Source organism: Lucilia sericata, unplaced genomic scaffold, assembly GCF_015586225.1.
Source record: "Lucilia sericata isolate MDLA Ls3-8-SP2 unplaced genomic scaffold, ASM1558622v1 Contig000464F_arrow, whole genome shotgun sequence".
NCBI lineage: Eukaryota > Metazoa > Arthropoda > Insecta > Diptera > Calliphoridae > Lucilia > Lucilia sericata.
In genome coordinates this window covers 69542-94290 of record NW_023994479.1, presented here as the reverse complement: position 1 = coordinate 94290, position 24749 = coordinate 69542, and the positions used below count along the sequence as shown (strand labels likewise).

The window sequence follows — 24749 nt, the reverse complement described above, 5'->3', positions numbered from 1 at the left end:
CTATCCGGCTGGCTGTCCATGCGCAAGGTACAGGTCGTAATTTTCAAGATATTTTGATGAAATTTGGGTCATACGTGTTTTTTGGCCTATCGACGAAGGTTACTGAATATCAAACGGACTTTCCGATTTAGGGTTTTTAGCTCATAACTGCGTCAAATATAATAGTATCTCTCCAAAACAACTAAGTTTTATATAAGTATAAATGACACTGCCGATTTTTGTAATGATCGGTCCTCATTTGACCCTAGCCCCCATACAAACCCCCCTTTAGAAAATGACTTAAACATACATAATTGACTTATAAATCAGTTTTTCATCATAAACGAAAATATAGTTTATTCTAAGATAATTTTTTGAAATATTTCTCATATTTATTTCAAAATAGAAAAATCTTAAAAAGGCAAATATGAAATCTAAACATTTTGAAAAATGGTATCTTAGAATGAATTAAGAACTTTTATTTTCGCTGGGAACATCAATCACTATTTTGTTCTCCAAACACATGAGGTCACCCCAAAGTCTTTATTACATTCTGAAACTATCTAGACATATCCGGTAAAACTGGCAGGAATTGCTATATAGTCTGGACTATAGACCAATCTATAGTTCGAAATATAGTCCAATCAATAGTCTGGACTATAGACCAATCAAGTCTGGACTATAGACCAATCTATATTCTGGGCTATAGACCAATATATAGTCTGGACTATAAAGCAATCTATGCTCTGGACTATAGAGCAATCTATGCTCTGGACTACAGAGCAATCTATGCTCTGGACTATAGAGCAATCTATAGTCTGGACTATAGAGCAATCTATAGTCTGGACTATAGAGCAATCTATAGTCTGGACTATAGAGCAATCTATAGTCTGGACTATAGAGCAATCTATAGTCTGGACTATAGAGTCAATTTATACAAACACTGTTTGTAAATGATAAACATTTTCTTTGAAAATGAAGATTATAATGTTTGAAGGGCTTAAGTAAACAGATATTTTGTAGTACTCTGTTAAAATTTCACAAATTTTGAGTAAATTTCAAGTATATTCAAGGTATGTATTACATACTTTTAAGGTTTTTATGTTCCAGCTAATTTTTCTATTGTTACAATTTTGACACGTTTTGGTCATATATTAGGCACTAAATAAAAATATTAAAATACCATCACGTTTTTAGCTGTAACTAAATTAAGCTAATATGGTTAAAGTGTAAATAATATTTGTGAAATGGAGTATAAATATGACTTCATTTTTAGAACATCACTACAATAGCCTGAGTATTATTTAAGAATCGATTTGCCTGTTAGATTGTACATATTTGAATCATGTGATCATCTCACAATGTAAATGGTTATAATAAAAAAAATCAAATTTAGAATTCTAATTCAAATGGATTTAGCTTTAACTGTACATCAGTATCCTAAACAACTAGCCTACATGATCCTTCTGCATTAGACATTAACTACGAATTTTGCTTAAAATCTCAAAAAAACACAGACTAAAACCTTTACAAAATGGCGTCATTAGAACTAAAAGAACAAAAGCAACAACAACAAAAATGAATCGCTACCGTAAGCAACGGCAAAATCATCTGATAGTTTTTAATGTATCTGTATGTACGAGTATTCAAACATGACTATGTATGCGTTTAACTAAACAATAAGTGCACATGCATGCATGTGCAGAGCCAATTAATGCAAAAAAAAAAAAAAATAAAAACAATAAAAACAAAATGTATAAATGTACAAATAACAACAAACTAACTGCTGTACTAAGTACTACATACAAACATAGCTCAAATACAACAACTACTAACTGCAAAAACAAAATAAAAATTCATAAAGAGAATAGAAATTGAAAATGAAATAAAAACAAAATACATATAAAAACAATTGTAAATATTTACTCATACTCATGAATGCAATACACTCACAAAAAAAAAAAAAAACACTAGCATTTTAATAATAGTATTTTGGTTTAGTTTAAGCTTTTAGTACATCAGTCCGGTTAAAATACGATTTTACAATTTTATAATCTGGAGCAAAGATTAATCTACATTTAGACCAGTATGGAGTATAAACTATAGTCCGATTTATAGACCAATTTATAATCTGGACAATAGACCAGTTTATAGTCTGAACTATAAACCTGATTATGGTCTGGACTACATAATGAATTATAGACCAATTTATACCACGGACTATTAACCAGTTTATAGTTGATATTATAGACAGGACTTTAGAAGACTTTATGATCTGGATTTTAAAATAATCTATATTCATAAGTACAGACTTATCTATTGTCTGGTTTATAGACAAATGTCTAGATTATATACCACTCTATAGTCTGCACTATTGGACAAACTATAGACCAGTTTATAGTCAAAACCATTAACCAATTTATGGACTAGTATCTAAAGTATAGTCTAAATTATAGACTAGTCCATAGTCTGGACTATAGACCAGCCCATAGTCTGGACTATCGAACAGATTATAGTTTGGAATATAGAAGAGATTATAGTCTGGACTATAGACGAATTTTTGTCTGGTCTAAATATCAATTGTTTGCACTATAGACCAGAATATAGTCTGGACTATTCACCAATCTATAGTCTGGACTACAGCGTAATCTATAGCCTGGACTATTGAGCAATCTATAGTCTGGACTATAGAGCAATCTATAGCCTGAACTACATATATAATAATCTATAGTCTGGATTATATATGTACCAATCTATAGTCTCGACTATAGACCAATATATAGTCTGGACTATAAACCAATCTATATTCTGGACTATAGTCTGGACTATAGACCAATCTATAGTCTGGCCTATAGACAAATCTATAGTTTGGACTATAGAGCTATCTATAGTCTGGACTGTAGAGCAATCTATAGTCTGGACTGTAGAGCAATCTATAGTCTTTACTGTGAGCAATATATAGTCTGGACTGTAGAGCAATCTATAGTCTGGACTATAGAGCAATCTATAGTCTGGACTGTAGAGCAATCTATAGTCTGGACTGTAGAGCAAGCTGGACTGTAGAGCAATCTATAGTTTGGACCATAGACTATTCTATGGTCTGGACTATAGAGCATTCTATAGTCTGGACTGTAGAGCAATCTATAGTCTGGACTGTAGAGCAATATATAGCATGAACTGTAGAGCAATCTATAGTTTGGACTATAGACTATTCTATGGTCTGGATTATAGAGTAATCTATAGTCTGGACTATAGAGCAATCTATAGTTTGGACTATAGAGCAATCTATAGTCAGAACTATAGACCAATCTATAGTCTGGACTATAGACCAATCTATAGTCTGGACTATAGACCAATCTATAGTCTGGACTATAGACCAATCTATAGTCTTTACTATAGACCAATGTATAGTCTGAAGTATAGATCGTTTTATAATCTAGACTATAGACCAATCTATAGTCTGAACTATACACCTAACTACAGTATGGACTATAGACCAGTTTATACTCGGGAGTATATACCAAATTATGGTCTGGATTATAGATTAGTCTTCAGCCTGAAGTAAAAATTATAGGCCAGTCTATAGACTGAACATTTTTTTCCCTACTTTTACTCGACTATTCTATGGTCTGGACTATAGAGCATTCTAAAGTCTGGACTGTAGAGCAATCTATAGTCTGGACTGTAGAGCAATATATAGCATGGACTGTAGAGCAATCTATAGTCTGGACTATAGACCAATCTATAGTCTGGACTATAGACCAATCTATAGTCTGGACTATAGACCAATCTATAGTCTGGACTATAGACCAATCTATAGTCTGGATTATAGACCAATCTATAGTCTGGACTATAGACCAATCTATAGTCTGGACTATAGAACAATCTATAGTCTAGACTATAGACCAATCTATAGTCTGAACTATAGACCAATCTATAGTCTGAAGTATAGACCGTTTTATAATCTAGACTATAGACCAATCTATAGTCTGAACTATACACCTATCTACAGTATGGACTATAGACCAGTTTATACTTGGGAGTATATACCAATTTATGGTCTGGACTATAGATTAGTCTTTAGCCTGAAGTAAAAACTATAGGCCAGTCTATAGACTGAACATTTTTCCCCTACTTTTACTGGACGATCTCAGCAACAGCTTGAAAATAATATGAAAAAAGCAATTAAACCAAAAATAAAACCCTGCATGAGAACCAATGGTTTTTTTCTACTAATAAACTTGATGCTAGAACAGCCGCGGGCAGCATAGGCGAGGAGGAACAAAAGAGTCATCGCAACAACTAAGAGCGAGTTATTTTTACTCTTACTCTTTAGAAAATCCCACTTATTTTTCATAACTATAGGGATTTTTTTCTAAGGTATTAAAATCATTATAGCAGTTGCAGCAGCAGTTAACGTCGTCAACCCATTCACTGCTATATAGCAGGGGTAGTTTGTAGGTGCTTTGACTTGTTTGCTTTAATTTCAGTTTTTTCGTTCTTTATATTTTTTTTATTTTTTTTTTTTCATTCTATTTTAGAATGGTTGCCTTTGATAAATAAAAATAAAAAAAATTGCTGTAGATTTTTTAAGTTAGTAACAGCAACAAAAAAAAATGGAAAAACCAACAATATTAGCAGCTAAATACAGGCGACTCAAGGGAAAAAATCATCGAACCGTTAACTGGCATTTAATTATGTTGTAAATGCTTTTTAGATCGCTACGACTACAACAGCAACAACAATATCAACTGAAGCACTATTTACACACATGAGATCCATTCGCATAATGTGCCAAAGTCAGCAGCAGGGCAGTGCTGTGCTACTGCTCAGATAAGAAATTGAAAAGTATAAATATAGTACATGTTTTAAAGCATGTGATAATTTAATGAAAATGTAGATGAAAATTTATAATGAGAGTGATTTTTGAAATTATTAAAAAATTTTCTATGCCTCAAATGGCTGATCGCAGTTGCGATTGGCTTTGAAGGTTTCGTAACGCTTTAAGAAATGTCTGTATGTTTGTTATTTCCCTGTTGATTACAAACTGGACAACGAAATGTAGGAATATCCAATGAATCTAAATGATTTCCCAAATAAAGCAATTCCGAATTAGTCGAAAAAGTCATAAAACACTGGGCCCAAATTATGGCATACGATATCGATCGAAATCTCCATTTAGATTCTATTGAGTTTTCGATCGATATCGTATGCCGTAATTTGGGCCCTGGCCTAAGTTTATAGTAAACGATACAGACTTAAGTACAATTGTTTGGAACACTGTGCAAGTAAGCACAGATTTACAACCTGCCCCATTTAAATGATGGTTGATATCGGTATTTGGAAAACGATTCAGCAATTCAGAATACATCAATGACTCAAGTATATGAAGCCAGTTAAGGACAATATACAAATGTCACTATAACTCATTCAGAGGCAGAGATTTCGATATCCCCTAATAAAGAACTTATTCATATCCGTTACAGAATCTGTTCGTCTCGAACATTTAATGGTAGCTTTGATATAGATATTGGTTTCCAATATCCATGGTTGGAGAACTTTTTCATAACTGATACATAATCTTTTTGAATTAAAATCTTGAAAATGTGGAACATTGCTATGGTCCAACGACGTTCATAGTAATACCTTCATGTTAAAGTCGACACATTCGATTTTCAGAAGACCTAACAAAATTTTATTTTAAATCCGAAGTCAACACATGGGACTTTCAGATGACTTAACAAATTTTATCAATAAAGATATCATCGAAATGATGGAGAAATTCTGAGCCCAGATTTGGATTTAGAGCAATACTCTACTCTTTCTGAAGTAGGTCTGTCTAACCTTTTTAAATAGGCGGACAGTAATAAACCCAATATTTGGTTCCACAATTAAGACTCCATTGACTATTGCTATTCATCTTTTAAGTACAGATCGTGAAGAGAGAAGAGCTATGTATTTCTACTAATTTTTCACCAGATCGCATAGCTCATTAATGGACATACATAAATTCGGTGGTGTGTCATAATATCCAGTGACATAATGTCCATGGACGTTATGACAATTTCAAAAGTGTCACAATGTCTATAGTAAAATGACATAAAGTCCATGTATTTCAATGAGTCCATTTATCAAAAAAAACCTAATTTAGCGAAGCCCCTTTTTGAAATATCCCAGAGGTGAAAACTCCTACGCCCGGCCGAAGACCGGCTATGCAGGAAACTTTTTTAAAGGAATCCAAAACTCAACATACATCAAATTTCGGAGCAATTCTTTTCGGGATAAGAGTGTCTCTTTCCTAAATTCTTAACCAGTTTTCCAATACATTTCTGGGTGGCATGTCATAATGTCCAATGTCATAATGTCCATGGACATTATGACACACCAAAAAATGACATAACGTCCATGGACATTATGTCACTTTTTTAAAATGTCATAATGTCCATGGACATTGTGACACTTTGAAATCAGAAATGTATTGGAAAATATGTTTAAAATTTAAGATAGGGACGCTCTTATCCCGAAAAGAATTGCTCCTAAATTTGGTAATTGTTACATTTTGGACTCCTATTAAAAAGTGTCCTGGATAGCCGGCCTTCGGCCGGGCGCAGGGGTTTCAAACTCTGGGGTATTTCGAACACCGGCTTCGCTAAATTAAGCCTTTTTTGATAAATGGACTCTTTGAAATCCATGGACTTTATGTCCCATTGCTCATGGACATTGTAACACTTTTGAAATTGTCATAACGTCCATGGACATTATGACTCAATTTAGTGCGTCATAACGTCTATGGACATTATGACATTGGACATTATGACACGCCACCCATTTCTGTTTTTAAAGTGTCACAATGTCCATGGACATAATGACACTTTTATGAATTGTCATAAAGTCCATTTACATTTTGCGGTGTGTCGTAATGTCCATGGACATTATGTCACTGAACATTATGACACGTCACCCATATATTCACATAAGAAATCACTTCTGCTCCCAGTGGATATGCAAGGTCTGAGCCATGTTTATAGAATGTGAATTTCTTAATAAGTTTGAGTTAAAATTTAAATCAAATTTAGTTAAAATTTTGATCGCCGTTTCGATTCTTTTAATCGTAGGATTAAGAAATCGTTGTTGAAAAGATTTGAGTACAAAACAGTGTGTTATAATTCTGTGGTTGATAGAAAGAGAACGCTTTAAATGAGAAAAGCGTATGTTCTTTAATGAAAGCTGTGAAGTGTAGTAAGAGAACGATTAGAATGAGAAATCGTTTGGATATTTCTTAAGAGATCTTAGTACTATTAGTTTAGGTTATTTGCTTAAAAGAGAGATGGGCACAATGAGATGGGTTTAAATGAAAGTATAAATATACGGAAGTGCTACCACAGATAATAATGTGAATTGCCTTTTTCAGCTCAAATTCAGATTAATCGTAGGATTAATAAAATCTCTCTAATTTCAATAATTGAGAAGATTTCAGTATACAATCTTTAATGAAATCTGAGGTGGTTAGAAAGAGCACAATGTTTTGGTCCATTTCCTTAAAATAGTAGTGAGATCGTTTTAAATGAAAGTTCAATACGTTGCTGAAAGAGAACGATTCAAATGGGAGAAACTGTATGCTGTAGTTTGGATAGTTCTTGTAAAGATTCCACTACAACATTGAGTAGTTTAGATCATTTCCTTCAAAATAGAATGAGTAGAACAAGATCGCTTTTAATGAAAGTGTAGATTAACGATCATATCCGAGTAGCCTGGTGTCGATATGACACAGCGCTTATTATATGTTATTGTTTGGATAGTTCTTGTAATGATTCCACTACAATATTGAGTAGTTGAAATCAAACAAGATCGCTTTAAATGAAAGTGTTAGTGTAAGTTTACATGCAATTATGATAGATTAGCGATCATATCCGAGTAGCCTACTATCCATAGCACTTATCACTGGAAGAAAAGCCGATTGCATTTTTTCACTTTGGTTTTCGGAAAATATGTTCAGATCTGCCTGCACTATATTTAATCTAGATCATTTTACATATTCCGTATTAGCACGATAATTTAACTTCGTTACTGGGTTTTTCAAAGAAGATCCCCATGCCCGTTATATCTCCGAGCTTAGATCTGTTCGTGCAGCAGCTGATTATCTAGGGTCTTGCTTCAATGTTCCACTTTATAATGATCTGTCTGGCTGCCGGTAATTAAACTTCGTTACCGGGTTTTTTATGCCCGTTATATATAGATCAGTTTGTGCAGCAGCTGATGATGGAGGGTCTTGCTTCAATGTTCCACCTATTCATGATCATTTATCTAAGGTCAATGTCTCGCAATATTTGATGTAATTAGTTTGACTTAAATCACGATTGAAGATTTTCTCAAGACCCAAGAACGCAATCTATGAAAATTAGATTAAACGTTTAAAAATTGCGCATGACTGATCTTACTACGAACAGTACACTTCAGTTACTAATCGTACCCTACACTATCTATATATAAGAACAGATTAGTTACTCTATTAACTATGGGTTGTCCCTTAATGTTCTGATTGATTTTAATGAATGATTTGATTCTATTAGACCTACAGACTTCTGACAAACAAACACCTTGAAAACTCTAACTAACTACGTAGAATTAGTATGATAGTATAGATATTAAAACCGACAATTATATTAGTACAAATGACGACGTCTATGATGATGATGATGTTGTTCTTGTTGTTGTTGACGAGGGCAACAATTACCAACACAACAACAACAACAACGATGACGCTAAAGGTACAGAGCGAGCAATAAATTACAAGTTAGCAACAAACCATTTTACAACGAAAATCAACGCTCTACAGTTTCTATTTTTTTTTTCACTACAAAAGACCACAACGTACATAACGTTCGTTCACTCGCTCGCTCGGTCGGTCATTAGAGGTGTTTATTTAGGTAGGACAGAGGAAAGGGTCTTGGTAGGGCTTGCGGTAGGGGGGGGGGGGTTGATAAGTAAACATTTTTATTTTCACAAAATGTTTAAATAACTTTTGTATGAAATAATAAAAAATGCATTGCAGAAATGTGCAATTAAAGCGCAAGCGTCTTAAGTGGGCGGAGTTTTTTTATTGCTATTTTTATAAAGAATATAGAAATTTTTTTCTGCGATTATTTTTAGGATTTTTTCCATTTTTTTCGCTTGTATTTTTTTCAATTTTTTTCTACTAGCCATAAAGAGAATAAAATAAATCGTTTAGAAAATATTTATATTCACAGAGTTTTGAGTCATTTATTGTGAAATGCTGCTCTCTAAGAAGCCATATTGATTTTTTAACGGTTATTTTTTTCCCTTAGCGTTTAAGGTTGTTGTAGTTGTTGCTGTGGATTTGTCGCTTTTAACTAAATCAACAGGGTTGTATTTTAGTATGAGTTTCTAACTTTTTTTTGCTCAAATACACTTAAACCAACATCGTCAAAATGCTGACAGCAGTAGGATTTTTTTACGGTTTGTTTGTGTGTGTGTGTGTGTTTGTATGTTCTGTTTGCTGCTTTAATGGTCTCTTCTATGTCTTCTTCGTTACCCTTAATCCATCTATGTTTTGAGAACCATAAATCACCCTCCAATATTTTATTTATGTTGACGTTATATATTTTCTTTCTAGTTTTTTTTTTTCTCCATAAAGGTTTTTTCCCTTAAACATGATGTTTTTCCCTCAATTTTGTTGTATTTTTTCTTTGTTGAAATTTTTCCCTGAAAAAGTTGAGTCAATTCTTTTAAACACACAGCTATAACTACTATGTACAGAGAAGTGTGCTGTTGTATATATGAGTTATTTTTATTTGAGGCATATTTATGCCTGACTAGTTCTTGCAACATGACGATCTGACATTTTACACTCATATTAATGACTTTTTTCTCACTTATTTTACGAAATGAATGTTTGAAAGTGTGTAGAACTTAGGATTTTGAAATGCATATATTAACTATTAAGGGTGGGTGTTGGGGGATGTTTAAGTTGGATTTTTTTTCCAGCAACTTTTTCAAAATTTAATTAGTTATGGTTTTATTGTATTTCAAAATATTTATTAACTAGTAAATATATTAAGTTATTAGTATCGAAGCAATTTGTAGGGAGCTAGCAAAAAAGTTAATTGGACTAATTAAAAGTATGTTTAGTAGCTTACATAGAAAGTAGGGCAAGCTTTGGCATTAATAAAACAATAACAATATACAGCTTCCTCTGTTGATTTTGCTGATTTTAAATAGAAAATTTGGATCCCGGAGACATCTGGGCCTTCGAAAAATTGATTTCAGACACACAGACAAGAAGTGAAAGTGCTTTAAAAGAACACCTGCCGTGTTGGCCTTATTTAACGGTGGTATTTTGTCAATCACAGGGTGAGCTGATTAGAAAACTCACCACCACCCCTTTGAGCATCTTACATGCCGGAGGCAATCTTTGTAGATCGTTCTGCCGGTCCCTGTATAATTAATTGGCTCAAGTACTCGAGCTATAAAATCTCTCTGAACATTGCTGCTCCGAGATACAAAAACATCAACTTCCCTTTAAGAACTATTCAGTTGAGATGGTCTCTGTTAAGCCGGCAACAGTACCTAGAGACGTATTCGGTAAACCGAAACACGAATCCATCAAATAAGTCGAGGACTTGTTATTACACTGTAGTAAATCTGGTATGAACAGAGGAAACCCTGAACATAACTGGACAAGGAAGGAATATTCAATGTTCTCACTAGTATAACATATATTTCATCCATTCACACACTTTTCATTCATTAGACACACTCATAGATAACAACATCCGACACATTTACTCCAGGTATAGGGATGGATGGATCCTTTCTGTATCATATACACTTGAAACCAACACATATTTCCAACGTTTGGTCCCAAGTCATTCCTCTGTGAGATATCTGTTGTCTCGGCAACAGCACCGAACTTATCACGAACTTTACCGTGTATCAGTCCTTTAACAAACATTCTCTTCCTTCGAATTCGGGCTTAAACCACAGCACTCCAAAGGGATCTCCCCAATAACCGAAACTAGACAAAATCTAAAAATTTGCCTTGTGGGCTATCGGTTCCGGTGGTATCAGATTATGTGGTACTCTGGTTTGACCCCATTTCAAATCAAAGACCGAGGATACATTTGATCATCAACAGTTTGTAGTTCCGGCAGACTAGAGGACTCAAGAGGTTTTCCTAAGATTACATTAACACCAAAATGGAGAAAATTCATCAAGGTAACATGCCTCCGCTTTCGAGCTAAAAGAATTATTCACCTTTTGAGGCCAACAACGAATCAAACCAATTCCGGATACCCTGTTCTGAGGTAAAGTGCATCCCAGAGAGAGTGTTACGTATCGATCGAAAGTAGTACACTAAGGCGTCTGAGTCAAAACTGTCGATTTTCGTTCCAAAGAGTACTGGTTCCCTGAGATGATCTGGTCTGATTTCAGTAGCTTATAATCGACAGTACATCGCATAAGCTTTGCGACATGGATATTTGCTTTAAGTGTCGTTTCGGCTGGTTGATCGGGCTTCAAATCTCACATACATCGTGTTACCGTAATGGAATGGATCAGTAGCTCACAATCGATTAGCTTACTGACATGGATATTAGCTTTAAGTGTCGATTCGGCTGGTTGATGGGGCTTGACATCGAGTTACCATAAAGGAACCATTTTTATCGTGAGTAAGGATTCGCTAAATATATTATTGTATTTTATAGAGTTCAAGCAGCATTTCGGAAATGCAAAATCTTTCAAGACCCCTCGGCTTCAACTCGGATAGTACCCAATTTAACTAATTTTAGATAAATCATACGGAGTAAGCTTATGATTTCATTTTCATTAGAAACAATGATCGATTAAGATTCTAAAAAATAACAATGAAAAAAATCCGATATCATCTACTCGAGGATCAATGATAGTTGCTTAATAAACTTGTATTGCGTCCTAATACAACAAGCATCATTACAAATGATACTCCACGAAGTTTATTAACTTGTTACAACCAACAAACTGAACACTGCACTACATATCCTGCTAACAACATAAAGTTTTCAAACCAAATCTTGCAGATGATAAGTTCTTAAAAAATAAAAAAAACATACAACAGACACATCACAATATTACTGCATCCCAAGTTGCTAACTATGTTGTAGCAACTTGCATTTGTTTTTGGGTTTAACTGTTTATGAATTGTAATAAATCTTTGTCATAATCATAAGACAAAAAATAAATCGAAAAATCAGTAAAATAAACAACAGCAAAATGTATAAAATAACCAACAGCAATAAGCACAATTAAAAATATGGATATTTTTTTACTTTTAACCACACGCTATACAGTAACAACTGCAACAGGAGAACTTATTAAGTTAACGCAATAGAAGTTGCAACAAATACTTGCACACAACAAAAATAATTCTAACTTAAGAAGGCTTTCTAGGCAAGTATGTTGTAGTAGCTGCTGCAGTGAACAGCAGCAACATATTAATAGGCAGCATACATGCAACTTACTGTAAGTGCATATTACACCCGTAATACTCAGGCACATAATAGATCTTACACTCGACAAAAAATTTATGTAAAACTCAACACTTAGAAACTATAGTCTTGTCTATAGTCCAGACTATAGTCTTGTCTATAGTCTTGTCTATAATCCAGACTATAGTCTTGTCCATAGTCCAGACTATAGTCTTGTCTATAGTCCAGACTATATTCTTGTCTATAGTCCAGACTATAGTCTTGTCTATAGTCCAGACTATAGTCTTGTCTATAGTCCAGACTATAGTCTTGTCTATAGTCCAGACTATAGTCTTGTCTATAGTCCAGACTATAGTCTTGTCTATAGTCCAGACTATAGTCTTGTCTATAGTCCAGACTATAGTCTTGTCTATAGTCCAGACTATAGTCTTGTCTATAGTCCAGACTATAGTCTTGTCTATAGTCCAGACTATAGTCTTGTCTATAGTCCAGACTATAGTCTTATCTATAGTCCAGACTATAGTCTTATCTATAGTCCAGACTATAGTCTTATCTATAGTCTTGTCTATAGTCCAAACTAAAGTCTTGTCTATAGTCCAGACTATAGTCTTGTCTATAGTCCAGATTATAGTCTTGTCTATAGTCCATACTATAGTCTTGTCTATAGTCCAGACTACAGTCTTGTCTATAGTCTAGACTACAGTCTTGTCTATAGTCTAGACTACAGTCTTGTCTATAGTCCAGACTACAGTCTTGTCTATATAGTATATGTCTATAGACTATAGTCTTCTCTATAGTCCTGTCTATAGTCCAGACTATCGTCCTCTCTATAGTCCAGACTATAGTCTTGTCTATAGTCCAGACTATAGTCTTGTCTATAGTCCACACTATAGTCTTGTCTATAGTCTTGTCTATAGTCTTGTCTATAGTCTAGTCTATAGTCTTGCCTATAGTCTTGTCTATAGTCTTGTCTATAGTCTTGTCTATAGTCTTGTCTATAGTCTTGTCTATAGTCTTGTCTATAGTCTTGTCTATAGTCTTGTCTATAGTCTTGTCTATATTCTTGTCTATAGTCTTGTCTATAGTCTTGTCTATAGTCTTGTCTATATTCTTGTCTATAGTCTTGTCTATAGTCCAGACTATAGTCTTGTCTATAGTCCAGACTATAGTCCAGACTATAGTCTTGTCTATAGTCCAGACTATAGTCCTGTCTATAGTCCAGACTATAGTCTTGTCTATAGTCCAGACTATAGTCTTGTCTATAGTCCAGACTATAGTCTTGTCTATAGTCCAGACTATAGTCTTGTCTATAGTCCAGACTATAGTCTTGTCTATAGTCCAGACTATAGTCTTGTCTATAGTCCAGACTATAGTCTTGTCTATAGTCCAGACTATAGTCTTGTCTATAGTCCAGACTATAGTCCTGTCTATAGTCCAGACTATAGTCTTGTCTATAGTCCAGACTATAGTCGTGTCTATAGTCCAGACTATAGTCTTGTCTATAGTCCAGACTATAGTCTTGTCTATAGTCCAGACTATAGTCTTGTCTATAGTCCAGACTATAGTCTTGTCTATAGTCCAGACTATAGTCTTGTCTATAGTCCAGACTATAGTCTTGTCTATAGTCCAGACTATAGTCTTGTCTATAGTCCAGACTATAGTCTTGTCTATATTCTTGTCTATAGTCTTGTCTATAGTCCAGACAATAGTCTTGTCTATAGTTCATACTATAGTGTTGTCTATAGTTCATACTATAGTCTTGTCTATAGTCCAGACTATAGTCTTGTCTATAGTCCAGACTATAGTCTTGTCTATAGTCCAGACTATAGTCTTGTCTATAGTCCAGACTATAGTCTTGTCTATAGTCCAGACTATAGTCTTGTCTATAGTCCAGACTATAGTCTTGTCTATAGTCCAGACTATAGTCTTGTCTATAGTCCAGACTATAGTCTTGTCTATAGTCCAGACTATAGTCTTGTCTATAGTCCAGACTATAGTCTTGTCTATAGTCCAGACTATAGTCTTGTCTATAGTCTAGTCTATAGTCTTGTCTATAGTCTAGACTATAGTCTTGTCTATAGTCTTGTCTATAGTCTAGTCTATAGTCTTGTCTATAGTCTAGTCTATAGCATAGGCTATAGTATATCCTATAGCATAGACTATAGTCTGGTCTAGTATATAGTCCTATCTATAGTCTACTCAATAGTCCAGACTATAGTCTATAGTCCACACTATAGTCTAGTCTAAATATATTCGAGACTATTTTTTAACAGGTGATTTTGAAATTTTATTAACAATAATTCTTGAGAGTAAAATTATGAGTTGAACTATTCGAAAACAGTTACAGTTTTTGACTTGTGAAGGTTGGTGCAGAGGGTTTGGGTTGGTGACTATTAAAATCTCTGTTGTGGCCTTACTATCATGGGTGTAGGAATGTGTGTGTGTTTTTGTAACAATTCTTGTAGTTGTATTGTTGGTGATTTATAACTCAAATATTGTTTGTGACATTGTGTCACTGTTATTCATGTTGTTGCCTGTTATTATTAGTTGCTGTTACTTGTTGTTACTGTTTTGATGTGTACGAACTTTCTGTTGTTATAGTTGTTGGTATTGTTGTTCTTGTTTTCTTGTGGCTAAACACACAAATGTTGCAGAAATGTTTCAGTTTCAGTCTGAGTTCAGTATATTTTAGTTGATTTTGCTATGATTTTTTTTTTCTTTGGATTTCTTTGGTTCATTACTATGTTGGGTTGATTTTGGTTTTTGTGGCGTCAATATGTTACACCAACTACTACGTCAACAACAACAGCTTTAGTATATATTTCCACTCAGCAACAAAATTATGTAGCTTTAAGCATAGTTGGTGTTATTTTTTTTACTACAAGTTTGTATTATAACGAGCATAAACTGTGAAAGTGTTTTAGCGTTTTTTTTTTTCTGTTATTTTTTTTTCAAATTTATTGATTATATTCTTAAATTAGCAGCAGTTCTGTTAGTAAAGTGACCAGTGACATTGAAGTTTTTTTATTTATATTATTTTTTTCGTTTTAATTGATTTGATTTTGGAATTTTCCACTTGGCAGCAATGTTTATAAGTACATACATAAATTTATATGTTGATATGTATAAATCCGAAAGCTGTTATAACCCGTGACCATACTTGGTATGTTTTGATACTTTATTTATGTTTTTGTTTACACAAAAAAGTTTTTTTAAAGGTATGAACTTATTAGTTATAAAAGAGTTGCCATAAAAAAATTTATTTTCGAAAATTGAAATTTGCGAACATTTTTAATAGAAAAACGGTTTTCTTCTTATAAAAATACAGAATTTTTGAAAAATGTTTTTTTAAATGGTATATTTTATTACAAATGTTTCTTTAAAAAGGGATTTTTCGCAAATTTTTTTTTTAAAGAGAATTTTTCCGAAAATTGTATATAAACATTTTTTTTTTTTCGAAAATTTGCTATCAAAAGAGAATTTTTCCAAAATTTTCTATCAGAAAAGAATTTTTCCGAAAGTTTTCTTTAAAAAGATAATTTTTTTTAAATTTTTCTTTATTGCAAATGTTTCTTTAAAAAGGTATTTTTTCACAAATTTCTTTTTTAAAGAAAAATTTTCCCAAAATTTTCTATAAAGATAGTTTTTTTCCGTAAATTTTCTATCAAAAGAGAATTTTCCGAAAATTTTCTATTAGAGAATTTTTCCGAAAGTTTTTTATCAAAGAGTATTTTTCCGAAGTTTTTTTATCAAAAGAGAATTTTAACGACATTTTTTATCAAAAGAGAATTTTTCGTCATTTTTTTTATCAAAAGAGAATTTTTCCGAAATGTTTTTATCAAAAGAGAATTTTCCGAAATTTTTCTATAAAAAGAAAATTTTTCCAAAATTTCTTTATCATAAGATAATTTTTCAGAAATTTTTTTAGCAAAAGATAATTTTTCCGAAACATTTCTATCTAAAGTGAATTTTTCCGAAATTTTTCTATCAAAAGAGAATTTTTTGAAAATTTTCTATAAAAAGAGAATTTTTCCGAAATTTTTCTATAAAAAGAGAATTTTTCCGAAATTTTTTTATCAAAAGAGAATTTTTCTGAAATTTTTCTAGCAAAAGAGAATTTTTCCGAAATATTTCTATCAAAAGAGAATTTTTCCGAAATTTTTCTATAAAAAGAGAATTTTTCCAAAATTTTTCTATAACAAAAGAATTTTCTCGAAATTTTTCTATGCAAAGTGAATTTTTGCGAAATTTTTCTATAAAAAGAGAATTTTTCCAAAAATTTTCTATAACAAGAGAATTTTCTCGAATTATTCTTTACAAGGAAAATTTTCCGAAGTTTTTTATAAAAAGAGAATTTTTCCGAAAATCTTCTATCAAAAGGGAATCTTTCCGAAAGTGTTCTATACAATGAGAATTTTCCGAATTTTTTCTATAAAAAGATAATTTCTTCGAAATTTTTCTATACAAAGAGAATTTCCGAAATTTTTCTATCAAAAGAGAATTTTTCCGAAATTTTTCTAAACAAAGACTATTTTCCGAACTTTCTATCAAAAGAGAATTTTCCGAAATTTTTCTAAACAAAGAGAACTTTTCGAATTTCCTATCAAAAGAGTGTTTTCCAAAATGTTTCTATCAAAAGTGAATTTTTCCGAAATTTTTCTAAACTAAGAGTTTTTTCCGAATTTTCTATCAAAAGAGAATTTTACGAAATTTTCTGTGAAAAAAGAGATATTTAAAAAAATGTTTTATTAAAAAAAATTTTTAAAAGTGAATTTTAAAAAAATTTTGTATAAAAAAGGAAATTTTCTATATAATAAAGAGAAATTTTCAAGAATTTTCTATAAAAAAAAGAAATGTTCAAGATTTTTCTATAAAAAAGAGAAATTTTCAAGAATTTTCTATAAAAAAGAGAAATTTTTAAAAATTTCCTATAAAAAGGAGCAAATTTCAAAAAAATTTTATAAAAACAAAAAAATATATATAAAAAAGAGAATTTTTCAAAAATTTTCTATAAAAAATAGGAATTTCAAAAATTTTTCTATAAAAGAAGAGAAATTTTAAAAATCTATATATATAAAAATGAATGTGTGTTTGTTTGTATGTTTGTATGTTTGTATGTTTGAACGTTATAGACTACAAACTGTCTGGAATAGGTAATAGGCTACTTTTTATTTTGAAATTTCAAATGGGCGAGGTGCCACGCCCATATTAGAAAATATTAAATTCGTATATTTGAGATAATATAACAGTTAGAGTCCTCAAATTTTGTCGGAGCCACTTTAGTGTCAATATGATTATTTAGGACAAAAAGTAGGCGGACTAGCATTAGGGGGCGTGGCACCTCCCATATATATTAAAAACAAAAATTCGTTTATCTTAGAAACAATTACAGTTAGAATCTTAAAATTTTGCACAAATAACTTTAACATCCATGTTAACATTTTGGGAAATAAATTGGCGGACTACCCATGAGGGGAGCGGCACCTCCCATATTAATTAAATGCAAAAATTCGTTTATCTGGGAAACTAATAAAACTAAATTCTTCAACTTTAGCACTAAGAACTTAAATATTCGTCTGAACATTTTGGATGAAAAAGATCGGACTTCCATCTGGGGGGGCTTGGAGCCCCCATATGAATTAAATAGAAAAATTCGTATATCTGAGAAACTATTAGAGCTAGAATCTTCAAATTTTACTTGAAGAGCTTTGACATTCATCTTAACGATTAGAGTATAACGGGCGGACTTTCAATGGGGGACTTGGTACCTCCCATATTAATTAAATACAAAATTTCGTTTATCTGGGAAACTAATAGAACTAGATTCTTCAAATATTCAACTGAACTTTTTGGGGGAAAACGAGCGGACTTTCATATGGGGGCGTGGAGCCCTCATATGAATTAATTAGAAAAAATCGTATATCTTAGAAACTATTAGAGCTAGAATCTTCAAATTTTACTTGAAAAACTTTGACATTCATCTGAACAATTAGAGTATAACGGGCGGACTTTCAATGGGGAACTTGACAACTCCCATATGACTTAAATATAAAATTTCGTTTATCTGGGAAACTAATAGAACTAGATTCTTCAAATTTTGCAGAAATTGCTTCAATAATCATCTGAATATTTTGGAGGAAAAAGATAGAAATTGGCGAACTTTCAGTAATTTGCTTGGCATCACTAATATGTAACATATTGTAAATCTAGAGAACTATTGCAGTTAGAATCTTCAAAATTGTTAAGCGGGTTTTTTATTTATATTGCTTTTAGGGTAGCAAAGCACACTGGGTAAAGCTAGTGTTTCTATAAAAGAAGAGAAATTTTCAAAAATTGCCAATAAATAAAGATACATTTTCAAAAAATTTTCTACAAAAAAGAAATTATCAAAAATTTTCTATAAAACAATAGAAATTGAGAAATGAGAGATCCCAGTGAGTAGTTTGAATATGAGAAATTTATAAATATTTTTTAAAAAAATTATCTATAAATAAAAGAAATTTTCAGAAAAATTTGTATAAAAAGAGAATTTTTTGCCATAAAAAGAACAAAATAATTGAATAAATTTATTATTAAACAAATTACATCATTAAAATTAATGCAATTTAAGAAAACTCCATTTGCACGTAATATTAAATTATTGCAAATAACTTGTAATTCTCTTTAAATGGTTTCCATTTGGTAACACTATAATGTAAAAATACTGTAATTAATGCTAACATGATTATGTTCAACCTTAGATTTAGCTATTTAAACAAGAATATTATTTTAAACATATACGAGGGTAGTTTAAACACTTTATGTCTAACATAAGAGATATTTATAAAATTTCTAATAATATTAAACACCTTCACTCGTTGTTTTTTTTTTTTCAATATATTATTTATAATTCTATTACTTTTAAATGTTTCAATTTATTTTGTCATGTCTTTAATCTCTGTACTTGTAACGGAGTCTGCAGCAGCAATGGCATTAGCAGCAGCAGCAACATTAAATACAAGTAAATTATAAATAAGTTGTCGTATCATAAATATTTAATTCTTATTTACAATAAAACTTTAATTTATCTTACGAGTCTGAGACGCAAGTAAGTGTCTATTAAACATTATTATTACTAATAAGTAGTTTTTGTTACTTGTTTGTTCTTGTTCTTGTTGTTTTTGTTGTGTTGTAAATAAATATTTAATAATTTCGTTAACTATGGCTTTAAATTTCAGTGTTTTTAATTAAATGTTATTTATGAGTATTTAAAGGAAAATATTTTACAAGAAATGTACGACAAGTTTTAGCAGAAGGTGAAACATAAATTAAAATTTACGTGTTTTCGATTTAGTTTTAGGTTGAAATTAGAAAAATAACTGATAAGTGTTAATAGCGGAAATTGATTGGAAGTGTGTATGTAGGTGACAAAACAGTAGGATTAGGCCAACAACAGTTCGATTCACTGAGACTAGTTTTCTTTGAAAAGAAAATAATAGTTTTAGAAATGTATTTTCTGGGAACAGTTTTCTTTATAAAACCATTCCATTGAGAGAGTTTTTCTCAATTTCCATTTGAAAAGTTAAGATTTATGCCCATAAATGAAAGAGATATTCGTCCAATATTAGGACGGACATTCAGAATTTAAGAATCCTAAAGCTTCTACCAATACCCCACGTAGCATATCTCTCCCCTACTACTAACCACAATTGACACAAATGTCAACATATTTACTTAAAAAATGATAAATAAACTCACCTTATTTTTTTTTGGATTTAACAAGTTTGATGAAAAAGTTCAACTCCAAAACTAGAAAAAAACTATAAAAAAACGAATTATGAAAAATAAACATAAAAAATTTATGAATAAATTTATGCCAATTGAACTAATTTCAAATGGTTAGACATAAATTTTAACAAAAAAAATAATAAAAGAACTTAATAAAAATGTGTTAAAAATAAATAATAAATATAATTTAAACAACTTTCAAAAAATTTTATGTGATTGATTAATATTTATGATACAAATATGAAAAAATGAAAAAAAAACCAAACTAAATTTAAACAAAATCGATTAACAGTTACGCCCACAAAATTTATCAGAAAATTTAAAAAATATGTGAAAAAAATAGGTGAAAAAATTAAATTAATTTTTTCATTTATATGTAGATATAAACATTTTATTGGCAACAGTTTGGATGTTGCACCAACAGCATGAAGAAAAAAGTAATACAAATATGTTGATATGGAATAAATTAACAAAAAATCTTATTTAAGGAGTACTTTCCGATAATCAAGCACATGACAAATAGGCATGTCATAATTTGAAATAATTGCATGATCATGTTAACGATCGTATTTTCAGCAGTCTTTATATGAAAGAACTAACTAACTAACTAACTAACTAACTAACTACTAACTAACTAACTAACTAACTAACTAACTACTACTACTAACTAACTAACTACTAACTAACTAACTACTAACTAACTAAACTAACTACTAACTAACTAACTAACTACTAACTAACTAACTCTAACTAACTAACTAACTAACTAACTAACTACTAACTACTAACTAACTAACTAACTAACTACTAACTAACTAACTAACTAACTAACTAACTAACTAACTAACTAACTAACTAACTAACTAACTAACTAACTAACTACTAAACTAACTAACTATACTTAACTAACTAACTAACTAACTAACTAACTAACTAACTAACTAACTAACTAACTAACTAACTAACTAACTAACTAACTAACTAACTAACTAACTAACTAACTAACTAACTACCTACTAACTAACTAACTAACTAACTAACTAACTAACTAACTAACTAACTACTAACTAACTAACTAACTAACTAACTAACTAACTAACTAACTAACTAACTAACTAACTACTACCTACAAATTAACTAACTAACAACTAACTAACTACTTGAGTTCCAGTTCAGTTCTAGTTCAGTTCTTGTTCAGTTCTAGTTCAGTTCTAGTTCAGTTCTAGTTCAGTTCTAGTTCAGTTCTAGTTCAGTTCTAGTTCAGTTCTAGTTCAGTTCTAGTTCAGTTCTAGTTCAGTTCTAGTTCAGTTCTAGTTCAGTTCTAGTTCAGTTCTAGTTCAGTTCTAGTTCAGTTCTCTAGTTCAGTTCTAGTTCAGTTCTAGTTCAGTTCTAGTTCAGTTCTAGTTCAGTTCTAGTTCAGTTCTAGTTCAGTTCTAGTTCAGTTCTAGTTCAGTTCTAGTTCAGTTCTAGTTCAGTTCTAGTTCAGTTCTAGTTCAGTTCTAGTTCAGTTCTAGTTCAGTTCTAGTTCAGTTCTAGTTCAGTTCTAGTTCAGTTCTAGTTCAGTTCTAGTTCAGTTCTAGTTCAGTTCTAGTTCAGTTCTAGTTCAGTTCTAGTTCAGTTCTAGTTCTAGTTCAGTTCAGTTCAGTTCTAGTTCTAGTTCAGTTCTAGTTCAGTTCTAGTTCACTTCTAGTTCAGTTCTAGTTCAGTTCTAGTTCAGTTCTAGTTCAGTTCTAGTTCAGTTCTAGTTCAGTTCTAGTTCAGTTCTAGTTCAGTTCTAGTTCAGTTCTAGTTCAGTTCTAGTTCAGTTCTAGTTTAGCTCTAGTTCAGTTCTAGTTCAGTTCTAGTTCAGCTCTAGTTCAGTTCTAGTTTCAGTTCTAGTTCAGTTCTAGTTCAGTTCTAGTTCAGTTCTAGTTCAGTTCTAGTTCAGTTCTAGTTCAGTTCTAGTTCAGTTCTAGTTCAGTTCTAGTTCAGTTCTAGTTCAGTTCTAGTTCAGTTCTAGTTCAGTTCTAGTTCAGTTCTAGTTCAGTTCTAGTTTCAGTTCTAGTTCAGTTCTAGTTCAGTTCTAGTTCAGTTCTAGTTCAGTTCTAGTTCAGTTCTAGTTCAGTTCTAGTTCAGTTCTAGTTCAGTTCTAGTTCAGTTCTAGTTCAGTTCTAGTTCAGTTCTAGTTCAGTTCTAGTTCAGTTCTAGTTCAGTTCTAGTTCAGTTCTAGTTCAGTTCTAGTTCAGTTCTAGTTCAGTTCTAGTTCAGTTCTAGTTCAGTTCTAGTTCAGTTCTAGTTCAGTTCTAGTTCAGTTCTACTTCAGTTCTAGTTCAGTTCTAGTTCAGTTCTAGTTCAGTTCTAGTTCAGTTCTAGTTCAGTTCTAGTTCAGTTCTAGTTCAGTTCTAGTTCAGTTCTAGTTCAGTTCAGTTCTAGTTCCTTTTAGTCAGTTCTAGTTCAGTTCTAGTTCAGTTCTAGTTCAGTCTTCTAGTTCAGTTCTAGTTCAGTTCTAGTTCAGTTCTAGTTCAGTTCTAGTTCAGTTCTAGTTCAGTTCTAGTTCAGTTAGTTCTAGTGAAACTGGAAACTCTTTCCAGTGAATATTATTCTTTCCTAGGAATTTGTATAACCTTTATCCAATTACTTCCAATACACAATAATTTTATTATAAAAATATCAATTAAAATTTTAATTAAACCAATTAAAGTTTTGGTATACGAAAGTTGTAATAGGCTTTTTTATTATCCTTCAGCCTTTTACATTATATTTAAACACTAAAAGCATTATATTATTCTATAATCTGCATTGAAATTGATAGGTTTTTATTTCAATAAATCCCTTTATAAATTCTTTAAACTTTGCCATAATTGAAACACATTACGGTTGTGTTTTTTTTTTTACAAAAATTATTATTAAATATGTATGGATGCGTAAATGGAAGTTTGTCTGTATTACAGATTATTTGTATGTGAGTTTGTGTGTGTGTCTTTAATATTGTATTAAAATATCAATGTATCAATATTTAATATTACACAATAAAATAAATTAAATGCAATTTTCAGAATTTAAATATTATTATCATTAAAAAACAACAAAAACAACCACTACTACAACTCGTACAATATGATAATGAAAATATCATTAAATATGGATGAATGTATTTTGTTCATTCTTGTTTTTGTTTTTTATTTAAATTATTTTATTTTTTTATCTTTTATTTTTCATGTTTCTGTTGCACAGTCCAGACTGCTGTACTGTCCTGAATTGTTTGTTGCATTCAGTGTTGTGCAGTTCAGTCGTTTATGTTGCACCCAGTGATGAGTTTCGTGTATCGTGTGACCCATTTAACGTGACGTTTTGTTTACGATTTTTTTTTTTTTGCTAATGCTGCCGCTGTTGCAGTTGTATGTAGTTTTTGTTTAATGCCCGTATTGTTGTTGATGATATTTATGTTGTCATTATAATAAACCCGGTCAGTTGCAAAAAGAGATTTTTTGTTAAAAACAAAAGTACATAAATATATTTATTTGTATACATAAACCGATGCGATATTTAATGAAGCAAAAGGAAAAACATTTCGCTTGGGAAAATTTTTCTGTAAAAAGGACATTTTCAAAAATTTTCTATAAAAGAGATATTTCGAAAATGCTTCTAAATCTTCGATAAATTAAAAACAACTTCCTTTTTGAACATTTCTAAAATTCTTTCTCGTAAAAAAGAATTTCGGATCTTCTCTAAAAAAATTCTATTTTCTAGTTCAGTTCTAGGTCAGTTCTAGTTCAGTTCTAGTTCAGTTCTAGTTCAGTTCTTGTTCAGTTCTAGTTCATTTAGTTCAGTTCTAGTTCAGTTCTAGTTCTAGTTCCAGTTCTAGTTCAGTCTAGTTCAGTTCTAGTTCAGTTCTAGTTCAGTTCTATTCAGTTCATAGTTCAGTTCTAGTTCAAGTTCTAGTTCAGTTCTAGTTCAGTTCTAGTTCAGTTCTAGTTCAGTTCTAGTCAGTTCTAGTTCAGTTCTAGTTCAGTTTCTAGTTTCAGTCTAGTTTCAGTTCTAGTTCAGTTCCAGTTCAGTTTCTAGTTCAGTTTCTAGTCAGTTCTAGTTTAGTTATAGTTCAGTTCTAGTTCTAGTTCTAGTTCAGTTCTAGTGCAGATCTAGTTCAGTTCTAGTTCAGTTCTAGTTCAGTTCTAGTTCAGTTCTAGTGCAGATCTAGTTCAGTTCTAGTTTCAGTTCTAGTTCAGTTCTAGTTCAGTTCTAGTTCAGTTCTAGTTCAGTATAGTTCAGTTCTAGTTCAGTTCTAGTTCAGTTTCTAGTTCAGTTCTAGTTCAGGTTCTAGTTCAGTTCTAGTTCAGTTCTAGTTCAGTTCTAGTTCAGTTCTAGTTCAGTTCTAGTTCAGTTCTAGTTCAGTTCTAGTTCATTCTAGTTCAGTTCTAGTTCAGTTCTAGTTCAGTTCTAGTTCATTCTAGTTCAGTTCTAGTTCAGTTCTAGTTCAGTTCTAGTTCAGTTCTAGTTCAGTTCTAGTTCAGTTCTAGTTCAGTTCTAGTTCAGTTCTAGTTC

At 31.5% G+C, this 24749-nt stretch overlaps 1 protein-coding gene across 1 annotated transcript in view; it reads right to left on the bottom strand.

Annotated features, from left to right (window-relative positions):
- LOC119605205 (DNA-directed RNA polymerase II subunit RPB9) overlaps positions 1–20265 on the bottom strand; it is a 158502-nt gene extending 138237 nt beyond the window's left edge. Inside the window, exon 1 of the mRNA XM_037958165.1 lies at positions 20199–20265. The gene's annotated coding sequence lies outside the window, so the exon portion shown is untranslated. The remainder of the gene's footprint in view (positions 1–20198) is intronic.
- Positions 20266–24749: the final 4484 nt, after the last annotated feature.